We start from the raw sequence: 25,985 nt of genomic DNA, 5'->3' as shown, positions 1-25,985 counted from the left end.
TACAGATGACAGCAAGTTTTCGGGTGTAGTGGACAGTGAGGAAGATTGTCATACCTTGTCATGGGGTTTGCATCAGCTGGAAAAATGGACTGAAAAATGGCAGATGAAATTTAAGCAGACAACGTGCTGCTCCAGTTTTATGGCACGTGATCCAGAGCTGCCACAATTTCTTCACTTCACAGAGTTTCAAGCCCAGGAGCTGGAATGAAACTCACAAACATCTCAACATCAAAGCCTGCTCCTTTTGGAGACTCTTATCAAAGTGATAATAGGCAAGGGAAAGGAAGTACACAATTGGAAGCCCCATCAGTCTGTTTGACTGCCTCCACAACTACACTCCAGTGCTCTCCTGGTGACCACTTTCAGGAGAGGAAGGACGAAATGGAAAAGATGAGTTTTCAGTGAGACGATAAGAAAATCATATTGTGTGGTATTACAAATCAAGCAAACATACAGTTGTGTGCATTTCAAAACAGCATTGTAATGATCTGTTGACTGTGTCCACAAGGACCAAGTTACTTGGAATATTTCTGATAGCTCAAGAAACAAACCGTCCAGAAAAAAAAACTTCAGCAAATGTTTTGATTCAGAATTTAGTAAAACACAAAGGAACTGTACTGGGTAAATCTGGAGAAAGCCTACAGTTTGAATTCGCAAACACGAGGAACAGTCGACGTCGCGGCCTGAAACATCAGCTGTACCTCTTCCTATAGATGCTGCCTGGCCTGCTGCGTTCACCAGCATTTTTATGTGTGTTGCTACAGTTTGAATTAACAGGTTCGTTAAAGTACATCTTTAAGAACACATTGGCTGACCTCAAGGCATAAAGATTCTTCTTCCCTGCTTTATGAGTACTGAACTAGGTTCCTGTCACATGCACTGTTTCAACAGTAACAGTAGAATTGCCATCATCAAGCGGCGAGTTTTAGGGGAACTCTTCCAATCTCTTCCAAAATCTGTTTTGGTGAGTTTTAGGGTTTTTTAAGGACAGGGTCCCAGTGAGTTTCAGGAGATCTCTGGTGACATCAGCTGGTAAGACAGATGCTGTATGATCAGGCTTTCCAAAATATGAACGAGTAGATTATCAGAGCTTTAGTTGGATTCCATAGCGCAAAGATACCCAAGATTACACAGGTGTCAGCAGTTCGACATGTAACTGTGACCTTGGGAGCCTGTCCTTGGAGAGTCACACATAATGTTGGAGATGTCTGCTACCGGGAGACCTGTTGTGAACACTCACAGAACACAAGCTCTTGGCTTTGCTGACCTGCAGGTTCCATTTAGAGTCAGGTGTAAAATCACTGATGTATATCATGAAATTTGTTGTTTTGCAGCAGTCGTACCTTACAATACATAAAAATACTATGAATTACAAAAATAAATATATATATAATGATTAAAAACTAAATAAGCAGTGGAAAAAGAGGGCAAAAATCATAAGGTAGTGTTCATTGCCCTTTCAGAAATCTGATGGGGGAGGGGATGAAGCTGTTCATAAAATGTTGAGTATGTGTGTTCAGGCTCCTGTACATCATCTCTGATGTAGTAATGAGAAGAGAGCATGTTTTAGGTGATGGGAGTTCTTAATGATGGGGTCCTTTTGAGGCAAAACCTTTTGAAGGTGTCCTTAATGCTGGGGAGGCTAGTGTCCATGATGGAACAGGCTGAATTTGCAACCCTCTGCAGAGTTTTTCTATCCTGTACAGTGGTCCTTGCATACCAGACAGTGATGCAACCAGTTAGAATATTCTCCACATCAGTAGAAATCTACTGCAAGGAGCATCTGGGAAAGTGTTTGCTCTTCTTAGTGATAAACAAGTTATTTGCCTTTGGCTCTGCAGATCAAATTAGTGTGGTTTGTCAGCAGTCCCACAGGGAATGGAGCCTCCCGTCTGCTGCTGTGTGATACCTGCTGTACAGCTCAATACTGTAGGGAATCTTTTCAATGAAATGTTCTTGTCAATTAAAATAGTGTCCAAGGACAGGAAAGCCCTTGCTGCAGTGAGACCAGGGCAACGTTTGTGACCAATGAGTGGGAAGGAGAGGGTGCACAATTTAATCTCAGTGGATATGACCTGGACAGGTCACCAGTCAGAACAGCTCTTCTACTGACGGCGTTGGAGACCCTGAGAGGCAGGGCCAGGTGCTGCTGGCAGATGATCTCTGTGAGGACCTCAGGATGGTCCCATATACAGTGCCACAACCTTGCAACCTCGCTGGATGTGGGAGGGGGCAGTCTTCACCACTTCACTATTTTTGATAGCCTGTGGATTCAAGTCTAAACATACTCTGCTATCCCTGCACCCTCTGCCACACACCCCCAACTCACTGTCACTCCTCTTCACGTCTGCCTTACGCTCTCTGATAAATCCACTCCTCCGCTGATATCCACTCCTCTTCACGCCTGCCTTACGCTCTCTGATAAATCCATCCTCCGCTGATATCCACTCCTCTTCACCCCTGCCTTACGCTCTCTGATAAATCCACTCCTCCGCTGATATCCACTCCTCTTCACGCCTGCCTTACGCTCTCTGATAAATCCATCCTCCGCTGATATCCACTCCTCTTCACCCCTGCCTTACGCTCTCTGATAAATCCACTCCTCCGCTGATATCCACTCCTCTTCACGCCTGCCTTACGCTCTCTGATAAATCCACTCCTCCGCTGATATCCACTCCTCTTCACGCCTGCCTTACGCTCTCTGATAAATCCACTCCTCCTCTTATGCATGCACATGTAGGCACACAGATGTGAACAGACATCAGCACCAATATGGTTACAAACGCATGCATACTTGTACACTCATACAAAGACGTGCATTATTGTTACATAGAAACATAGAAAATAGGTGCAGGAGTAGGCCATTCGGCCCTTCGAGTCTGCACCGCCATTTATTATGATCATGGCTGATCATCCACCTCAGAACCCCGCCCCAGCCTTCCCTCCATACCCCCTGATCCCCGTAGCCACAAGGGCCATATCTAACTCCCTCTTAAACATAGCCAATGAACTGGCCTCAACTGTTTCCTGTGGCAGAGAATTCCACAGATTCACCACTCTCTGTGTGAAGAAGTTTTTCCTAATCTCGGTCCTAAAAGGCTTCCCCTCTATCCTCAAACTGTGACCCCTCGTTCTGGACTTCCCCAACATCGGGAACAATCTTCCTGCATCTAGCCTGTCCAATCCCTTTAGGATCTTATACGTTTCAATCAGATCCCCCCTCAATCTTCTAAATTCCAACGAGTACAAGCCCAGTTCATCCAGTCTTTCTTCATATGAAAGTCCTGCCATCCCAGGAATCAATCTGGTGAACCTTCTTTGTACTCCCTCTATGGCAAAGATGTCTTTCCTCAGATTAGGGGACCAAAACTGCACACAATACTCCAGGTGTGGTCTCACCAAGGCCTTGTACAACTGCAGTAGTACCTCCCTGCTCCTGTACTCGAATCCTCTCGCTATAAATGCTAGCATACCATTCGCCTTTTTCACCGCCTGCTGTACCTGCATGCCCACTTTCAATGACTGGTGTATAATGACACCCAGGTCTCGTTGCACCTCCCCTTTTCCTAATCGGCCACCATTCAGATAATAATTTGTTTTCCTATTTTTGCCACCAAAGTGGATAACTTCACATTTATCCACATTAAATTGCATCTGCCATGAGTTTGCCCACTCACCCAACCTATCCAAGTCACCCTGCATCCTCTTAGCATCCTCCTCACTGCTAACACTGCCACCCAGCTTCGTGTCATCCGCAAACTTGGAGATGTTGCATTTAATTCCCTCATCCAAGTCATTAATATATATTGTAAACAACTGGGGTCCCAGCACTGAGCCTTGCGGTACCCCACTAGACACCGCCTGCCATTCTGAAAAGGTCCCGTTTATTCCCACTCTTTGCTTCCTGTCTGCCAACCAATTCTCCATCCACACCAATACCTTACCCCCAATACCGTGTGCTTTAAGTTTTCACATTAATCTCCTGTGTGGGACCTTGTCAAAAGCCTTTTGAAAATCCAAATATACCACATCCACTGGTTCTCCCCTATCCACTCTACTAGTTACATCCTCAAAAAATTCTATGAGATTCGTCAGACATGATTTTCCTTTCACAAATCCATGCTGACTTTGTCCGATGATTTCACCGCTTTCCGAATGTGCTGTTATCACATCTTTGATAACTGACTCCAGCAGTTTCCCCACCACCGACGTTAGGCTACATGGTTACATGGTTCTTATTATTGTCATGTGTATCACAAGGCATTGAAAAGTTTATCTTGCATACTGTTCATATAGATCAATTCTGGAAGAAGATGGCGCCAGTTAACAATGCGACCAAAGGCGACATCCTTCCGACGGGCCATGAAACTGTTTCTTTCACTTCTTTTATATCTTCTTTATCTTCCAAAGGTTGTTTTGTTACTGTGTCTACATTTGGTGGTGTGTTTTCAGGCCGACTGGGCGATCTGATGCTTTGCTGTCTCCAAGGGTGGTGAGTGGCCTAGAGGCCAAGAAGCCTGGCGACATAGCGTGAGCCCATGATGGACTCCATTTCTCACTGATCTCACCGATTAAAGTGTCTAGGAAGACTGACATCATCGAGGCAAGAGAAAATGCAAGTGAGTGTTCAGCCTCTTGCTCGCTGCTCCCAGAGGAAGGTCCCTGCGTTCAAATGGACTATCTCTCCCTCAATTCTGTTGGAGGATGGTACCGGAGTCTTGGGTCTTGGGCGGTTGTAGATTGGACTCCATCGTTCACGTTATGTGTTTTTAGTTTCTGGTCACGTTGCGCCTTTTTTTGGTTGCCATTTTGTGCGAATTTGATTGGGGCAGCTACAGATAATGAATGGCATAGTGCTACATTGAACTAGAAATGAGTTGAAACTGGATATGTCTCGTCTCCTTTGAATGCTTTTGTGGGTTGGTGTCTTATATTCTGTGTTTTTTGCTCTTTTTTTTCTTTTGCACAATTTGATTTTTTGTTGCACACGGGAAGGGGTTGTGGTTGTCTGATGTTTTTCTCTGAATGAGTTCCGTTTTTCTTTGTTCCATGGCTGTCCGTGGGAAGACAGATTTCCGGGTTGTATACTGCATACATACTTTGATAATAAAAGTATTTTGAACTATGAACTCTGAACTTTGAATTTGAAGTCATTCCACGGTGCGTTGAGGTGGAACAAAGTAAAATAATAACAGAATTCTGAATAAAATGTGGTGTTGGTAGACTTAAGGCGTAGGTCATAACGAGGTAGATTTTGAGGTCAAGCGTCCATCTTATTGTACTAGGGAACCATTCATAGTCTTATAACAACAAGATAGAAGCTGTCCTTGATCTTGGTGGTATACTTTCAGGCTTTTGTATCATCCCCCTGATCAGCTGGGTGTGGAGAGAGAATGTCTGGGGTGGGTTAATCATAATGCATGAGGTGCATTTAATAACATGCAAGGATTGTTGATTGCTCTGGGACCGTACTCACTAGGGTCTGAAACTGTGCAATTCATTGCCACAAAAGGCTGTGGAGGCCAGGTCATTGGATATATTTAAAGCAAAAGTCGACAGGCTCTTGATTAGTCAGGGCGTCAAAGGTTATGGGGTGAAAGCAGGAAAGTGGGGTCGAGAAGGAAAATAAGTCAGCCATGACCATATGCTGGAGATATTTGAAGGGCTGAAAGGCCTAATTCTCTCGTGCCTTATGGTCTTATGGGTGGGGTCTTTGATTAGCACATACATATACACAGTGCACTCAAGCACATGGATGTGGACACACACAACACGTGCACACAATCTTACAGTGTGGTTTGTGCTGGAGGTGAGACCTTGCCCAGACTTATTTCCCACATTTCCCACCTGCCCTCAATTAAATTTCGTGGATGCAAGGGCCAGACAAGCTGATCCCCAGTACCCGAGCAGGGTTCCGTGAAATGGGAGAATGAAAAGCCTCAGACATCCTGAGACAAGTGCTGTCCCAGCAAAGCACTGGCTCTGAAACTGTAAGGACCATTAGAATGGCGAGGGGGAAGGGATCTGATACAGCCAAGCTGCAGTCAGGTAGCAAAGAAAGCCACTGTCTTGAGCCCACATAGATAGATAAACATACTTTATTGATCCCGAGGGAAGTTGCGTTTCATTACAGTTGCACCAACCAAGAAGAGAGTATAAATATAGCAATATAAAACCATAAGTAATTAAATAATAATATGTAAATTATGGCAGGAAATAAGTCCAGGACCAGCCTATTGGCTCAGGGTGTCTGACCCTCCAAGGGAGGAGTTGTAAAGTTTGATAGCCACAGGCAGGAATGACTTCCTATGACGCTCAGTGCTGCCTCTCAGTGGAATGAGTCTCTGGCTGAATGTACTCCTGTGCCCAACCAGCACATTATGTAGTGGATGGGAGACATTGTCCAAGATGGCATGCAACTTAGACAGCATCCTCTTTTCAGACACCACCGTCAGAGAGTCCAGTTCCATCCCCACAACATCGCTGGCCTGACCTTCACGAGGCAGAGGAGCCTCATGAGAGGGACACATCCAGAGGATTGTGTTTGGATGGAGATGCCAGGCCAGTTAGATCGTTAGACGGGATGGAGAAGAAATCAGGGGTGGGAGTTTGTGTGAGGGGTGGGGTTGGGGAACGGCATGTCAAGATCTGGCGAGCTCTGGCAGAGGAAGAATAAAGTCACCTTCTGTGTCAGTCAACGACAGTGGTCAGGAAACAAGGCAGATAATGGGACAGGTTTCTGCACCCATCTGGTTCCATATCAGCCACTTGCCAGCAGCAGATCGATCCCCAGTGAGAGCCAACTTGATTTACAGAGTCTTGCCTCAGGGTCATCAATGCAACCAGCAGAGAACAAACAGAACAGAGGGCAGTGAGATCCCTGGCCCAGGTCGGGTAGAGACAGTAGGAGTGAGAGGAGAGACAGTGAATCAGTTAGATAAAAGTCGCAAACACCAACAGGATCTGTGGGCAAGAACACATGCAGACAGTGTGCGCAATTCAACAGAAGCATTGTCTCCTCCTCTCCTCTTTCACCCTACCTGCCTGCAAATGTTCTCATCCAACATATCACTGCCTGGAAGTCTCAATTAGATCTTTAAATGGGGGATGGCACATCAGGCTCAAAGGGCCTCATTGCTCCTATGTAGAGTATGTGCTTGCAACACTAAACTGAGGGAAGGTGGCAACAATGGAAAGGGGAATGGTATCTGCAAGAAAGATGGCAGGAAATCCAGGAGTTGGTGCCGTAGGCTGGTGGCACCTGGGACTTGAATTGCAGAAAGCTCAAGTCAAACAGGAATATTTGAAATGCAAAGATGCCATGGAAAGGAGAGAGAATTACACAAGCACGCTGATAGCTTAGAAAAGCCTTTAGATTATTCAAGATGCCATCGTTATGGGAACTGAAATCATGAAGAGACCACAATATAATTAGTAACAGCCAAAACCAGCTATACAACCATTAAAATTTGATTTCCCTTAATGTATAATTTGGCAGTAGGACGTGAACATTTTAATTTTGATCCCTTTTGGGATGTACATGACAGGGGTTAAAGCTTGTTTGTTGGACATGTTAACATTTCTGCATCCGAACAGATTGATATATTTAAATAAAATATAACAAATTTGAACTGAGATCATAATAATGGCTTGTGAGCAACAAATTTGTCATTTTAGAACAGACTTCCAAGGGACGTTCTTATGAAATGGTTGGATCTAAAATGTTCAGTGTTATTCTCTTCACAGATGGCACCTGACCAACAACTTATCTGCTTTTTTAAACATTTAAAACTAAGTCACACCTAAGGAACTGCAGCAATTAGGGCATTATGTTTTGTAGGATGTAAACTTAGACGAATAAGAGTTAGTCTGATACAATGTGAGATAAGGAAGATCTATTACTCATGGGGCAGGAGGTGTCGAGTGCTCTCAGGGCTTGTGAGTACATTTAGAATGTATAGCAAACGCTAATGATGTAAATACAGTAGTATTATACGTGACATGACATGACATTTGCCCATGGTTTTGTTGGCTTCTGTCTTCTTGTTGTGATGTAGAGATGTGTGAGTCATTTGTCAGAAATAACTGTTGTGTATGAATGACAGTTTCAGGCTGTCTAAGCTAGCTGCGGAGTAACTTTGTCTCCTGTATGTCAGGACCACGGAAACTTGAGAGGGTGCCAGAGGAGTGAATGAGCTCATCAGCTACAGGGTAATGTGATTGGTGGATTTCACAATGACCGACATTGAGTGGGGATTTCACTTTAAGAGGCTGGTCTGACGTGGTGACGTAATTATATAAAGGACTCAGTGCGCTCTGTCTTCTGGTTTTGGAGTTCAATAAATGAGTTGCTACAGTTTTTTTTAAACATAATATCTCAGTGCCGTTTTACTGGTGAAAACTCATATTGGTGACCCTGATACTTTAGGACGATCCTAGAGTTATTGAACTTGTCAGCGAATGCAATTGCTTTGGAGCTGCCGGAGTTTTGGGAGCAAAATGCTGACGCTTGGTTTGTTGAAGTGGAGGCCCAGTTCGCACTGCAGGAAATCACCACTGATAGATAACTCTAAATATTTCTATGTGGTAGCATTGTTCAGTAACTCCACGGCTGCGAGAGTGGTAAGTCCACTAGAATACCTGCCTGAACACAATAAACACTGATCACTGTAAACTCACTCTTACAGTCTGAGCATGCCAGACAGTTGCTCTCCTTGCTCGACCTCGGCGATGCTAAGCGATTGGAGCTAATGGACCACATGCTGTCTCTCCTGGGAAATCACCATCCTCGTTTTAATTTTAAAGAACTCTTCATGCAACAAATGCCTGATCAAGTTTGCATAGCCCTCACTAATGCACCAGTGAAGGACTACAAGAAGCTTACTAAAATGGTTGAGAGTCTATCTCAGCTGGGCAGAGGTGCATCATTCCTCCTCCTTTGTCGGCCTCAATAAACCCAGTCAGCAAGGCCCCCAACATAAGGAGAGCTGAACAACAGATGATGCCAGGCCAGTGTTTTTACCACGTTTACTTTGGTACAAACTCTAGCCGTGACAGGGCCAGCACATCGGGACATCAGAGGTCTGTGACCACCATGGGTTCCAGCTGCCAGAGACACCTACTGTTCTTTACAGACACGCCTTCAGGGAGACGTTCCCAGTGTGAGATGGATGCTCAAGTGACTGTGCTGCTAGCATTGCCTATTGATGAGAAGGCAAAAAGTGATGAAACCTCACTGGAGGCACCAACAGCAGCAGGATTGCATCGCCGCACACTTTTCAAAGCTCAGGCCAGCATGGTTTGATTATTAACTCTGCTAAATGCTAGTTTGGATTGTCAAGCATTGACTTTCTCGGCCATCACATCTCCACAGAAGGTGCAAAACCCCTCCCATCAAAAGCAGCGAATATTATGGATATTTCACCACCCTACTCTACTAAAAAACTACAGGAGCTTTAGGCATGGTGAATTTTTATCACTGCTTCATTCCGTGAGCTGCTGAATTCATGCTTCCCCTGTATAGTGCACTGAAAGGCAACACCCAAATCAAGAGCTTGTCTGGTCAGGGGACTAGACCAGGGCATTTGATGATGAGCTCTTTGTAATGTGACCCTATTGTGCACCCACTCTCCTACACACTAATAGCCATTATTACTGACACTTGAGACCATGCTTTGGGTCCTGCACATGAACTGTGGGCAGCCACTCTCCTTCAGCTTGCAACTCCGGCCCACCAAAAGGAAGTACAGCAAGTTTGACCGTGAGCTTCTCGGTCTCTCTCTGGCTGTCCACCATTTTTGTTTTCTTTTAGACAGTCGCCATTTCACAGCGTTTTGTTGACCACAAACCCCTCGTGCACATGATGGCCAAAACATCAGACTCTTGGTCTGCATGGCAGCAACACCACTGGGCCTATATATCAGAGTTCACAACTAATATACAACATATCAAGGGGCATAAACAATGCCTGCCTTGGTTGAATACCTCTCATGGCCAGCCATTGAGGCCGTACACATAGCGTTCAGTATGCTGGCATGGCAGTCAACTAAGCTACTGAGCCAGGGGTTCAGGCTTACCAAACAGCAGTCATGGGCCTGAGAATGGCTGACATTAAGTTCGGGGAAGCTGGGCTTTCTCTTCTGTACAATGTCTCAACTCGTCACCTTGGCAAACTGTAAGCAGACTATTTTTGACTCCATACATGGCCTCTCACATCCGGGCTGGAAAGCCTCATGGAACCTGATTGCACTAAAGTTTGTGTGGCACGTCCTTAGAAAGGCCGTGTGTGATTGGACTGCAGCCTGTGTGGAGTGCCAGTGGGCAGAAAATAACTACTTTGTCCAAGCGCCATTGGCACCTTTTGAGATCCCTGAGTGACCATGGCAATGTGGACCTTGTTGGATCTCTTCCCCCTCCCCTTGCGGTTTCACGCACTTCCTTACCATAATGGACCACACCCCCAGGTGGCCAGAGGTCATCCCTCTCGCATCAGCAATGACTGCAGAATGGTTCCGGTGTTCATCAGCACCTGGGTTGCTCAATTTGGCACCCATCTGATATTTCCTATGACCACGGTCCCCAATTCATATTAGACCTCTGGGCTGCGATGGCCCAGAACCTCAGCATTAGGCTACATCACACCACGACATTTCACCCACAGTCCAATGGCCTATGTAAGTGGTTTCACAGCTCCTTAAAGGCTGCTCTGAGAGTTTCCCTGACCGTGCAGTGTTGGCATGATTGTCTCCTGTGGGTTTTGCTGGGGATCAGAACAGTTCCAAAAGAGGATGTGCAGTTGTCTGTGGCTGAGTTGGTATATGGACAGCCATTATGAGTACCAGGTGATTTCATTCCTGATGCCACGAGTGCCTGGTCACCCTCTCAACAGCTTTCCACCCTCCTCAGTAAATTCAATTCTTTTTCACTTATTCCTACCTCCCATCATGGCATACAGCACATGAGTTCCTGTTGATCTATATTCCACCTCATTTGTTTGTATCCACCACGATCCCCCTTACGATGGCCCTTTCTCCATTTTGGAATGGGGAGAAAAGACTTTTATCATCGATAAGAGGGGTAAACCTGAACATATTCAGTAGATCACCTTAAACTGGCCCACCAAGATTGGGAGGATTCTGCTACCTGGCATTACAACAGGACAATGAATGTGTCAACACACTTCAGGATGAGTCAGAGGCACCTGTTGTTCCTTTACCCATTGAACACAGGGCCTGAGCCAGGCAGTTGGTCCAAGCTCCAGACAGGCTCACAATGCTGTATTTCGGTGGGGGGAGGTGGGGGTTAATGTAATTGGGAGAAATGTACATAATTCACAACCACCGACATTGAGTTGGGTTTCACTTTAAGAGGCTGGTCTGACGTGATGATGTAATTATGTAAAGGACATTTAGCATGCTTTGTGTTCAGTGCTTAGAGTTTCAATAAATGAGATGCTATGTTTTTTTTTGTTAAACACAAAATGCCTTCACTGTTTTATTTGTGAAAATCTACATAACCATCCCTGGACTATCGATGGAGTGATTGTTACCCTGAGTTACTCTCAGTAGTTTGGTGTGGATGGAACCTTAATGCTTTGCGACCTCAGATTCCTTCTATAAGTTTCTGGAGAGCACATTCTTCTGTAATTTCCTGTGACAAAGGAACACAGAATGACGCAGACTGAGTGAAAGGCAGTTCCTGGAAGGCACTGTTGAGCCAATCAATAACATACTCTCACTGACCAAACTTCAAAAAATGCTTCATTGCCTCATCTTCACCAAGCTATCCTATCCCTCCACACTTCCATTCCCCACCATGGTCCTCCGTTTCTTCCCTCAATAGTGTCCTCGTCCCCTAGCTTCCTCCACCCTCCTTCCCTCCCGGCATATCTCCTCAACCACACCATCCAACACCACCACCTCCTCCACCACTTCATGCTTCACCATCTCTCCACCACCATTCCTCCTCATCACTAGCCCTCCATCTGGTTAAATTTATTCCAATATCGGACAGTTTCCTCTTGACTTCATTCAGTCCTCCAAATAAACAGCAGCTCCCGGTTCAAAGTTCTGCTCATGTCTTTGCTATCTTACCTTCATATGCAATTTAAAACCTATTTTAATGGTTATTCATGGCTCAGTTAGAAGGTTTCCATCCTGATATAATTCTGTCTACTATGCTACTGCCTGACTTGCTGGGCGTTTCTAGAATTTTCCCGTCTGATCTCAGATTTCCACTGACATCTGCAGATGCTGGAAATGTGAGCAACATGCACAAAATGCTAGAGGAAGTGCTCAGATTTCCTCTATCCACTTAGCCTTGTCCTAGACCACTCAGACATTCTGGACAAGTGGTATTTCATTTGCAGTCACTCTGCCATGGAGTCCTCGCCTTGATTAGTCCCAATATTTCTCAAGTATTTCAAGCAGAGCTTCACAATCTTTGATTCTGGAAGCTGCTATGTGACTTGCTTGAGATTATAAACTAATTCACGGCTGTGGAATGTGAAGACAGTCTGAGGGAGAGCTGTGAGTAATTACAGGGTTATATCCTAAGCTGAGGGACCTGTGGATGTTATAGTAGTACAGGAAGAAGTCATTTATATCTCAAGTTAGAGTCTTGGGATTAAACTGAGATCTTGATTCACTGCCTACATTTACTAACGGGACACACGGAACACCACTTATGGGCCTTGCTGTGACTGGCCTCCTCATCAGGTGTGACAAATGCTAAAAAGCGATGATGTTTTAAATGTTAACTCATTGGCCTAGAAGTCTTTTGATGAACTTGGGAGTACAGTAAATAGTTCCTGAATGGAGAGCCATCTACCTTATTTGTTATGGGCCTTGTTTCCTAAAATTTTAGAGTTATAGAGTACTACAGCACAGAAACAGGCCTTTCAGCCCATCTGGTTCATGCCTATGTCATATTCTGCTTAGTCCCATCTACCACCATATCCCTCCAAATCCCTCCCACCCGTATAGCTATCCCAACTTCTCTTAAGTGCTACAATTGAACCCGTATCTATCACTTCCACATGCATTCCACTCTCACACCACCCTCTCAGAGATGACATTTGGAAGTATCTAAGGCTGAAGACATTAGGCTGCACCTAGAACTTTTACCTTTCCATGTCTGTGCACCACATGGCAGCCAGTGAGAGGTAATGCATAGGTGAGAAGTTGGTTGGAGGCGATTGGGTCACTGGATCAGAGCATGGCAGTTGGTGGTCTGAATCTGGGATCACGAGGACCAGTGGATCAGGGCTTAAGGGTTAAGAGGTGTCATGGATGAGGCTTTGAAAACTAAGGAAGTTTCAAAAGCGATGGAAAATCATAAAATGGAAGATTGGTTGGAGAGGGTTTCTGCGTTGGGGTATGGGATTGAGGTGTTCTATGGATCTGGGGCTTGAAGGATACCGGGAGAGAGATATTCCAGCATCTTCCTCTACTAGATCAATGCCTGGAATTCAGAGGGATCATGCATCAAGCTCTGGGGTTTAGAGAAGTAATTAGATCTGGGCTCAGTTGTCTGGGAACAGAGAGAGGGTTTGTGCGGGATTGAGGATCAGGATAGAAGGAAAGCTGGGAAGTAATTGGAAAAGACCTCTCTAAATCCAATTTCCATAGCTGAGATGGAACCTGCACAGGTAGACTTCCTTAAAAGCTCCCAACTACAGACAATGCAGCATGACTAAAATCCAATTAGACTGAACGTGCCCAATGACAGGGACAGCACCTTATCCCAACAGTAGCATTCACAATACAGGCATTGGTGTTATTCAATGTGTGTCTGTCCCAGGAAATCTGTCACCAGTTTGTCTAATCCATCTTCCAAACTGGTGTAAATCAGCCAGAAATCATCATAATCATGCTCCATTCTGCCAGATATGATTCTTATTTTTACACTGCTCAGTATTTGAATTTCAAGCCAGCAGCATCTGTTCTGTTCTCTTACTGTACACCCTGGGTTCCGGTATAAGCATAATCTGCCATGGAGAATGCTCGTAACTCAAAAACTTTCTCCCCTTCAGGAATTGTTTCATGTGATAACTGTTCTCTGGGTTGCAACAATCTTTATAGAAAATTCCAGAACAGCCGTCTGGGTAAGGACCCTTCAATAAACCAGGTATCCTTCATGTCCTACTAATTTCAGTCATATACATCTAGTCTACGTTAGACATTAAGAAGTCACATGTACTTGCAAAAAAGTATGCGAGCTAGTAGAGCAACTGCCTCACTGCTTGAGTGAACTAAGTTCAATCCTGACCTCTGACATCATTATGTGGACTTTGCAGGTCCTCCCCATGACTATGTGGGTCTCCCCGGTTCCCCTGGCCTGGTTCCCTTCAACATCCCAAAGGTGTACTGGTAAGTTAACTGATGACTGAAAATTGACAGCAGAGTGTGTAGAGGGGAGTTGAGAACATTGGTGGGTGAATAAAATGAGATCAGGAGACTCTGTCACGGTGAGCACTGGCAACGACTGAACCCAGGTGCAGAGAAACAGCAGACTCTGTCACGGTGAGCGCTGACAATGACAGAACATATGTGTGGCGGAACAACAGACTCCCATATAGTGAGAGAAATAAGAAGTCATACATCGGACTGCCAACAGAGCATCTGTGGAATGACCGAGCGACACTGTAAGACAAATCATTCTCTGCACAAGATTGCCATGATCTGTGCTAAATAAGGAGGGGAGGGGACATCGACTCAGACTATGAGAGGCCTGCGTTGGGCATTTTCATGCCTTACGAGGCGCAGATTGGAAGTCTATGTGGGGCGCCACTCCTCACACAGACTAGAGCAGTGTGTGATTAAGTGCCTTGCTCAAGGGCACAAACACGCTGCCACAGCTGTGGCTCGAACTAGCGACCTTGAGATCACTAGTTCAAACTAGTTCGAACACCTTAACCACTTGACCATGTGCCCACGTGCTAAATAATAGTCCACATTAAATAATCATAGAAAGTGTAAAACCCATGCCAGTCACTATTAACTCGGCAGAAAGCACAAGGGCTAAATGACTCTAGTTAAGACAACAATTAGTAAACACAAGTGCTCGGGAAACCTAGAAGCCCAACGCTCAGTGGCGCCCCGCAGAGACCCACAGGGCTCATGACATAGGATTTGTATTACTGGGTGCTTCATTGTTGGCGCAGACTCTGCCAGCCAAAGGGGCGCACTTCATGCTCTATATCTCAATAATTCTAATACTCCACGACTCTGAATTTCAGTACCATGTTGCTGCACCCACAGTCCTACTGAGTAACTCCATCAGGGGTGAGAGTGAGTAGCTGACATTTAAGTTCTCCTGTTCAACAATCCGTTTTCCTTCCGTTCTCTTGCCTAGTGTTATATATTAGTTATGTAGAGATACAGTACAATATTAGGCCCTTCCAGCCCAATTGCAGCTGGTGACCAATTAATCTACTAACCTGTACATCTTTGGAATGTGGGAGGAACCCGGAGCAATCCAGAAGAATCACAGCCGGTCACAGGGAGAATGTACAATCTCCTTATGGTTAGTGATGGGATTGAACCCAGATCAATGGAGCTGCAACAGGGTACCGCGAACCACCACACTACTGTGCCTCCCCAGTGTGAGGGTGATTCTAAAATCTGAGGGAGGCTGTGAGAGAGGAGGACAAGAGCTTACCAACACAATCTAGGAGAGATGCATATCTATTGGACTCACAGCTTCTAATTCTGTTGCCATCTGTTGTTTAATAGGGTTGCGATGAGAGAAATTTGGTCCTTGCAATTCTTCAGAATCAGTTATAAAGCATGGAAAAGGGTGTTTCAGTCCAAATTGTCCATAACCAAAGATGCATTCCTGAGATAGTCCTGCTTAAACACACTTGCCCCAAATCCCTCTATATCTTTCCTATCAGTGTACTTTTCCAAATGATTTTTAAACATTATAATTGTGCCCATCTCAACCATTTCTTCTGGTGACTCATCCCTCATATCCACCACCCTCTCTGTGAAAATATTGCCCCCTCATGTCCCCTTTAAAACATAGAACATTACAGCACAGTGCAGGCCCTTTAACCTACAGTACTTCAGGACCAATCTAACCCTTCCCTCGCACACAGCCCACCATTTTCTTCCATCCGTGTGCTTATCTAAGAATTCCTTAAATGTCCCTAATGTATCCGACTCAACCACCATCCCAGCAGGGTATTCCACCCACCTATCACTCTCTGTTAAAAAAAAGCACTACCTCTGACATCCCCCATATATCTCCTTGTATTGGTCATTTCCACCCTGTGCAAAAGTTTCTGGCTGTCCACTTGATCTACGCCCCTCATCATCTTTTTATTTATTAAGATACAGTGTGAAATAGGCGTTCTGGCTCATTGAGCCTTACCGCCTAGCAACCCCTGATTTAACCCTGATCTAATCATGGGTCAATTTACAATGACCACTTAACCTATCAACTGGTACATTTTATACTGTGGGGGGAAATCGGAGCACCCGAAGGAAACCCTTGCTGTCACAGGGAGAATGCACAAACTTTCTCTTCTCTCCAAAGAGAAAAGCCCTAGCTCACAACCTTACCTCATGAGACATACTTTCTAATCTAGGTATTATCCAGGGAAATTTCCTCTGCACCTTCTCTTCATCTTCCACATTCTTTCTGTACCGAGGCGACTAGAACTAAGCACAATAATCTAAGCGTGAGCTAACCAGAGTTTTATAGAGTGCAACAATACCCTCATGGCTCCCGAACTCAATCCCCGAAATGATGAAGGCCAACACAAAATATGCCTTCTAACAACTTGCGCTGCAACTTTGAGGGACTTATGAACATGAACCCCAAGATCCCTTTGTTTCTCCACACTGGTAAGAATCCTGCCATTATCTGTGATTTTGCCTTCAAGTTCAAGCTTCCAAAGTGAATCACTTCACACCTCTCTGGATTGGACTCTATCTGGCATTCTTTAGCCCAGGTCTGCATCCTATCAATCTCCCATTGTAGTCTACGATAGCCTTATACACTATCCACAACACTAACAATCTTTAAGTTTGTCCCCACTCACATTAGATGTATGCACTCTCCAACCCTGGAAGAGAGACTGTGATTAGTTATGCACCACATGTCAGAATGCAAGTGCTGGAGTAGTTCTGGAATTTGAGGAAGGTTGTGAGAGAGAAGGACAAGACAGTTATCAACAGAATCTGGGAGAGGCACACATCTCTTTCCCTCTATTGAATCCACTGCCTTTTAATTCTGCTCTGAGCTGGCTTTCAATGGGGTAGATGCACATGGCCTCAGATGCTTCAGATAGCTTTAGTTAAACATGTAACATTGACAGCTAGATGATGATCCAATTTTGCGCCCAAGATTTTCCTTCAACGATCAATCTCATTTGAGGAAAAAAGTTTGCTTCTTTCTTAATTTATTTCCCAGCAATTTTAGACTCATGCTTTCCTTTGTGGCTTTGTAGCCTAGGCTTTCAAGTCAACGTGGTAGTCAATTGCTCACAATGATATATCTGTAGAATATATACCTGGCTGCAAAACATTTGAAGTGACTTTCTATTCTTGATCCTAACTAATTTGATACTATGCTCTTAGAGGACTACTACATGGGACTCATGTTTCCCCACCATTTTAATAAATACCCAACACTGAACAATTAACCTCCAAGAGGACCACATCCTCACCGTAGGACTCAGAAAGCTATGTTGGCTGGAGTCTGGGCTTTATGCTTTGGCTCTTGGTAGGGTTTCCCATGCTAAGCAGGTCAAAGGGTAGAGGCCAGACTCAGAGTGGTCCACCAGTCTGTCAGGTTTATAACAACCCTGAATGAAAAAACAAAATTGTTACAGAAACAGCAATGAAGAATTCTTCTGCATCTGAATGCAATGGTATTCCTGAGTCTCCATCCGGGTCTTACATGACTGACAGCAGAGAAAACCAAGAGAAAACTACTGACATGATGAAGGTAGCCCTGCACACCACTGGAGATAGAGGGCCTTGGTTGCTACCCTAAATGCCAGTGGCAGAACAGGCAGTAAGTACTGAGGAATAAAGGGCTGAAAATGCAGAAAGACTCAACAGCTCAGCCAGCATGCGTGGTAGGAGAAGCAAAATAAACATTTCAGGTTGATGGTCTCCCAGTCAGCATGGGTCGCGTACTCACGCACCACCAGGGATATGCCTAGTCTAAGCATTTCATAGAAACTTACTGTGACCTTCACACGCTCCCTCTCACTAATCTCACTGAATGACCAGGCTCAGGGATGGGGAACTGCCCAACTTAGCTACTTCCATGTTCTAGTGATTGGGCCACACAGCTGTACGGTATGGAAGCAGCCCTTCGGCCCAATTCATCTATGCTGACCAAGATGCTATTATTTTGTCCGTGTTTGACCCACATCCTTCTAACCTCTCCTATTTCTCTACCTGTCCATTGTCTTTTATAAGTGTTTCTGTACCTGCCTCAACAACTCTCTCTGTTAGCTCATTCCATGTATGGACCATCCTTTCCATAAAAATGTTGCCCCTCAAGTTCCTAGTAAATTTTTCCCCTCTCACCTTAAGCCTATGTCCTCGTTCCTTGATTCCCCAACCCTGTAATAAAGATTTGGGTTAGTTACTCCTGGTGAATATACAATCAGAGCTGAATTTCTGAAATGGAGACATAGTATTTGCTTCACAAATCATATATTTTTAATGCAGTTCCCTTGCCTTGTTACTTTGACAGGTGTCAGGCCTCCCAAGATTGTGAAGTAAGCCACTTTGGCAAACAGCATCAACTGATCTTCACCTTCCCTGAGATCACCAAATGTCAACAGAGCAAAGTGAGATGTGGCCTTGTAGCTGTTGCACTTGACAAATGTGAGCTGATTCTCCACAAACTAGTTGAATCTAAAATCCATTGCTCTAACATTTCTATTTGATGGTAGCTTATAAATAATGGACACTTGCTACAGTGTAAACATTTAATGATGTCTTTAGTGTGCAGCTCAGACTAGTTGTTTCCTGGGTCTGGCAGAATTGAGAATGGTAAGCTACCTGTTGTCTGTCAGGATGCTTGACATGTTCCACTCTCCTTCGTGGCAACAAGATCGGCCAGCATTGATCACCAAATGCTCCCTTTCACCTGAGAACCCCTTTGGTACTGCTAAAATCATAACCCCTTGGCGAATGCTGAATTCATTTTCTTAAGGAGTAAAGGCAGAGATTGGAAATTCAGACCTGTCAAAGTGCAGGAGAATCCACCAGTCCTGCGGTCTGCTAGGCGATATCAGTAAACTGATATCGCCACCTCCAACGGGATCCCACCACTAAGCACATCTTCTCCTTCCCCCCCCTCTGCTTTCCGCAGGGATTGCTCCCTACGCGACTCCCTTGTCCATTTGTCCCCCCCAACCCTCCCCACTGATCTCCCTCCTGGCACTTATCCGTGTAAGCGGAACAAGTGCTACACATGCCCTTACACTTCCTCCCTTACCACCATTCAGGACCCCAGACAGTCCTTCCAGGTGAGGCAACACTTAACCTGTGAGTCGGCTGGGGTGATATACTGCGTCCGGTGCTCCCGATGTGGCCTTCTATATATTGGCGAGACCCGACGCAGACTGGGAGATCGCTTTGCTGAACACCTACGCTCTGTCCGCCAGAGAAAGCAGGATCTCCCAGTGGCCACGCATTTTGATTCCACATCCCATTCCCATTCTGCTATGTCTATCCACGGCCTCCTCTACTGTAAAGATGAAGCCACACTCAGGTTGGAGGAACAACACCTTATATTCCGTCTGGGTAGCCTCCAACCTGATGGCATGAACATTGACTTCTCTAACTTCTGCTAATGCCCCACCTCCCCATTATACCCCATCCGTTATTTATTTATATACACACATTCTTTCTCTCTCTCTCCTTTTTCTACCTCGGTCCCTCTGACTATACCCCTTGCCCATCCTCTGGGTTTTCCCCCCCTCCCCCTTGTCTTTCTCCCCGGACCTCCTGTCCCATGATCCTCTCATATCTCTTACTTTCAAATCTCTTACTAGCTCTTCCTTCAGTTAGTCCTGATGAAGGGTCTCAGCCTGAAACGTCGACTACACCTCTTCCTACAGATGCTGCCTGGCCTGCTGCGTTCACCAGCAACTTTGATGTGTGTTCCTTCAGTAAACTGATACCTGCCTTCAGCACAGAGTGAAAAAAATGCCACTCTAATTAAATTAGCAGAATCTCTGACAAAAAAAAACTCGTTCGTCTGTTTCTTGACTGCAGGGTACACACACAGACCAAAGAGACCCTGTTTGCTCTGTAATTGGGATGGGAGACCTTTCCGCTCATTAGCATAGTCAATTTAACTGCCGGTTGTATAGTACTCTGTGGGGATGTGCGTATGTTAAAGAAAACAAATGGTAAATAAGAGAAGGAAGTGAAATAAAAGGACATTGAAAAACAAGAAATGGAAAGTAAAGCTATTTAATCTCCAGAAGGTAGAAGTAAAGATCATAGAGGAAATAAGGGAAAATATGGGGAGATGGGGCACTTAGAAGTTAGAACATATCCAATCAAGCTCTGCGAAGAGATTCTTCAATCACTAATTACCAGTGCAAACTGAGAAAGATTTCTGAGATTTTTCTCTTTTATAATTTTCTTCTCTCCTTTCTACATTGCTGCCCAATTGGTATATCTATCCAGATACGGGGTGAGAGTTCAAGTGAAAACCTACCGATAGCTCGGTGGATTAAATAATCTGGAATTAGGATTATTAGCTATAATGCTATAATGGTCCCAACCAGGCCAATTGCAATGTAGTTAACCATTGGCAGTCATCTAAAGTTATCCAACAAACCACTCATCTCAAGGGTAAGGAGAGTTGGGTAATGAATGGTGCAAAGACAATATTCAGATGCTATAATAGAATAGAAGCATTTCTGCCCCGTCCATGGTTGTCCACCAGAGACGTAACAGATGAATGAGATGGCAGATAGAGCCATGACTTCATGGCAACAGACACCCGGGTTCATTCGAGACTGCTTTGATGGTGCGGTGTTGTCTACGTGCGCAGTTTCCTCCCACATCCCAATATGGTCCGTCCATCTCAGTTAATTGCCTCTAAGGTTTAATTCTAGGAGAAGCTGACGGGACAGTGAGGAGAATAAACGAAAGAATGAATGTAGGATCAGTACCCATGGGTGGTTGATGGCCAACATGGACACAGTTGACTGAGGATTATGTGCTGAGTGACTCCGTAACTATGAACATGAAGTCTGATAACAACATGCCAATCGTACAGCTGCTTCAGGGTTGTTAATGATTACACATTGCTGTCTACTGGTGAACCAGCAATGAATGTTTATGTTCTATTGACATTATCGCAGAAGGCCAGAATGAGGGTGACTGTTTAATTCCCTTGTAAATCAAGCTTGGCAACAAGATGTTACAAGCTGTGGTTATTTTGTGCACATACCTTATGTAACTATCTGCTTCATTGCACTTTCTGAAGAAATTTCCCTGCTTTTATCAGGGTTTCTGTTTCCTTTGTTTGCTGTACAACTGCTGATGAGCACAAATATACTCCATGTCTCACTCTACCTTTGAAAAAAAAAATGGTGATTTGCACCAGCCAGTTGATTGTGCACGTCACGAAGGGGAAGGTGTGTTCACGCTAGGTGAACACACACTAATTCTTGTTAAGAGGTCAGCAGTGGAAAGAGTGGGCAGCTTTAAGTACCTGGGTGTCAACATTTTAGAAGGTCTATCCCATCCCACCACGATGATGCAAGCACAAAGAAGGCATGCCAGCGGCTATTCTTCACTAGGAGTTGAGAAAATTTGGTATGTCACCAAAGGCACTGACAAATTTCTACAAAAGTATGTGGAGAGCATTCAACTGGTTGCATCACCGCCTAATATGGAGGGAGCCTGTCTGGAGCAGACAACTGCGTCACTGTCTGGTATGGGGAGGGGTGTGGGCTACTGCACAAGATTGAAGTGAGCTGTAGAGAGTTATAAACTTAGTCAGCTCCATCATGGGTACTAGAACCCATAGAATCAGGACATCTTCAAGGAGCAATGGCCCAAAAAGGCACCGTCCATCATTAAAGACACCCGTCACCCAGGTCATGACTTATTCTCATTGCTACCATCAGGAAAGAGGTACAGAAGCCTAAAGGCACACTCTCAGTGGTTCAGGAACAGCTTTTTCCCCTCTGCCATCTGATTTCTGCATGGACATTGAGCCCATAAACATTACCTCACTACTTTTTTATTTTTATTTTTGAACTATTTATTTAATTTAACTATTTAATATACACACTTCTCTTGTTTGGTGGTAAGACAGGCAGCGAGGTAGCAGCGTCACCGCGGTTGTGATGAGGACTGGGCGTCAATCCTTGGACTTGCATTGTTGCATGGCATTCGGGCTTGGTTGGACGGTGGGCGGGGGGGTGGGGGGTGGGGGGGGGTGGGTGGCCTCTCCCATCAGTGCTGCCCTCCAATGTTGGATCGGTGGAATTACAGGCAGGACTTCTGGGAATCGTCAGTTTGCGGGACATGTCACTCAGGGACTTGGACTGAAAACGTGCTTTCTTAAGTGACTATGTTTTATTTTCCTTTCTCATTATTTTTAATGCTCGAGTATGTTTTGGCACCTTGGCCCAGAGGAACATTGTCTCATTCAGTTGTATCTATGTATGGTTTGAAGACAATTAAATTTGATCTGATTTGATATTTACTGCAATTCACTGTACTTTTCTATTATTATGTATTCCATTGTACTGCTGCCGCAAAGACAAAAGAATTCACAACCTATGCTGGTGATATTAAACCTTGATTCTGAGGAGGTTGTAGACACTGCCAGCTCTATCATAGGCACTACTCTCCCCTCTATCAAGAACATCTTCAATAGGTACCACAAAAACTGCTGAAGGAACTCAGCAGGTCAGGTAGCATCTGTGCAGCATTTTGTGTGTGTTGCTTTGGATTTCAAATGTCTGCAGACTTTCTAATGAAAACAAAGAGTTGGGAAACATGGGTGTCTCTCTGGATAGCAATCTTTGGTGAGCGGTGTGCCACAGGGGTTGGTGCTGGGCCCGCCACTGTTCACAACATACATGAGCAATCTGGAAGAGGGGACCGTGTGTAATGTATCTAAGTTTGCTGATGATACTAAATTGAGTGGAAAAGCAAATTGTGCAGAGAATACGGAGAGGATGCAGAGAGATATAGATAGGTTCAATGAGTGGGCGAGGGTCTGGCAGATGGAGTACAATGTTGGTAAATCTGAGATTATCCACTCTGGAAGGAAAATGGAAGAGCAGATTATTACTTCAATAGTAAAATATTGCAGCATGTTGCTGTGCAGACGGACTTGGGAGTGTTTGTGCATGAATTGCAAAAGATTGGCTTGCAGGTGCAGCAGGCAAATGGAATGTTGGCCTTCATTGTTCGAAGGTTTGAATTTAAGAGCAAGGAGGTTATTCTGCAATTGTATAGGGCATCTGGAGTACTGCATGCAGTTCTGGGCTCCCTACTTGAGGAAGGATATACTGGCTTTGGAGGCGGTGCAGAGCAGGTTGATTTCAGAGATGAGGGGGTTAGTCTGTGAGGATGGATTCAGCTGCCTGGAACTGTGTTCACTGGAATTCAGAGGAATAAGAGGAGATCTTATAGAAACATACTTTGTACAAAAATTATGAAAGGGATAGATAAGATAGAGGCAGGAAAGTTGTTTCCACTGGTAGGTGAGACTAGAACTAGGAGACATAGCCTCAAGATTCAGGGGAGATTTTGGACGGAGATGAGGAGGAACTGCTTTTCCCAGAGAGTGGTGAATCTGTGAAATTCTCTGCCCAATGAAGCAATGGAGCTTACCTCAGTAAATATATTTAAGACAAAGTTGATAGATTTTTGCATAGTAGGGGAATTAAGGGTTATGGGGAAGAGGCAGGTAGGTGGAGATGAGTCCATGGTCAGATCAGCCATGATCTTATTGAATGGCGGAGCAGGCTCGACGGGCCAGATGGCCGACTCCTGCTCCAACTTCTTATGTTCTTGTGTTCTCATATATGATCTTCAATAGGCGGCGCCTCAGGAAAGCAGCATCCATCATTAAGGCGCCTTAACATCCGAGGCATGCCCTTTTCTCATTTCTGCCAACTGGGAGGAGGTACAGGACTGTGAAGAGCCACACTCAACATTTTAGGGACAGCTTCTTCCCACCGCCCCCCCACCAAAAGTTTTCAGAACAGTCCATGAACGTTACTTCACTATTCCTCTTTTTAGTCATTATCTTTTAATTTTATTTTTTATTGTAACATAGAGTAACTTTGATATCTTGCACTGTACTGCTGCAACTTAGCAACAAATTTCACAACACAGGTCAGTGATTATAAACCTGATTCTGATTCTGATCATGATTTGGGCACCTAAAAGAACAGAGGCAGAAAAAGCATTGGCATTATTTGTCTTTTGATATATTATACAGTGGAAATTGCCAGAGACTGATATCAGGACCATTGCTTTTCTTGTTTTATATTTAAGTCACCAGATCATGATTAAAGGAAATTCGTTATTAAGTTTACACAATAGTGATTTGATTGAGGTTTATATGATAATGACGAGATTGAATTAAGTTTGCTAAGACCCGACAAACAGATTACAGAGACACGATTTTAACACTTATGATTGAAGTTAGACTTCAGAAGATTCCAAGAAAAACAAGTCCTTTAGAACAGTCTGCCAGCTTCTTTTGGGAGACTGATGGTCTAATACTCCAGGGCTGGGCTTGGTTCTGAATTCTTTGTGTAAGAGCTGGATATTGCACACAATTATCAGGTCCAAAATGATCTGCAATTGTCCACAAGGGTCAATTTTCACCCACTCTCTACCTCTCTTGCCTCCTTGTTGACCCATCGGTACATCCCCTCCCCAATACCTCTACTTCTTTCCTGTTCTGCAGGACTATTACGTGCTTCTCATTCCGTCCCAAGAAATAACATGGCTCTAGATGGATGTGTATGATGTCTTGTGATCTGCAAGGAAGCCATTAAATGGCCCAGTCAATTACCTCTTCTTCATTATTCTTTGCATGTCTCAGGTGGTCAAACATTGCTGGAGAGATGCGTGGTTGAAATAGAAAAACAGCATGGGCAGTAGATTAAGGAGATGCATAAGGAATTTCTGAACTAAAGAGAGAGATACAACTGAGGTACCTGTTGATCTATGACTGAATCATAGTAGAAGTGCTTGAATGGAGATAGACTCACCATTAATTCATAAATGGCGATATCCTTTCAAATTTGTACATCTTTCTTTTCCATTCCCAACTCTATCATAATGTAGGTTCTGTAACCACCTGCAGAAAAGACATTTATAGATGAGTTGATGAATGGCAAATAAGATTTTCAACTCAGATACCATTTTCTCACACAAGCACCATTTCCTCACTTCACCCACCCCAACAGCATTCATTGCCACAGGTAACTGTTGTACACATAACAATCAGTCAGGGGAATAACATTTGCTCATATGCCCAGAACATGGGCAGCATCATCCGGATCCAGGAATAGATCCCCTGGAAACCTTTGCTAGCTTTCTTTTTAATGTCGATGGGTTCCGTGGTCTGAAGAACATACGTGGTGATCATTACATGTCGTAAGTGGCTAGTCAACTGTGTCTCATTCAGCACTTCTACTGAACACATCTCTCACTTCAGAGACTTCCATACGTAATATCTTCCCACTTTAAAACAGTGCAATAGGCCTGATGTGGTTTTAAGTTGTCAGGCTGAAGGGTGTGACATTTGTATTTATTCATTTATTTATTGAGATACAGCATGAGTAGGCCCTCTCGGCCCTTTGAACCATGCAATCACCTGATTAATCCTAGCCCAATCATTGGACAATATACAATGACTGATTAACCTACCAAATGGTCTGTCTTTGGACTGTGGGAGAAAACTGGAGCACTCGGAGGAAATCCATGAGGTCATGGGAAGAAGGTACAAATTCC

The sequence above is a fragment of the Mobula hypostoma genome, chromosome 9 (assembly GCF_963921235.1).
Source record: "Mobula hypostoma chromosome 9, sMobHyp1.1, whole genome shotgun sequence".
Classification (NCBI taxonomy): Eukaryota; Metazoa; Chordata; class Chondrichthyes; order Myliobatiformes; family Myliobatidae; genus Mobula; species Mobula hypostoma.
This window is presented reverse-complemented; position numbering follows the sequence as displayed.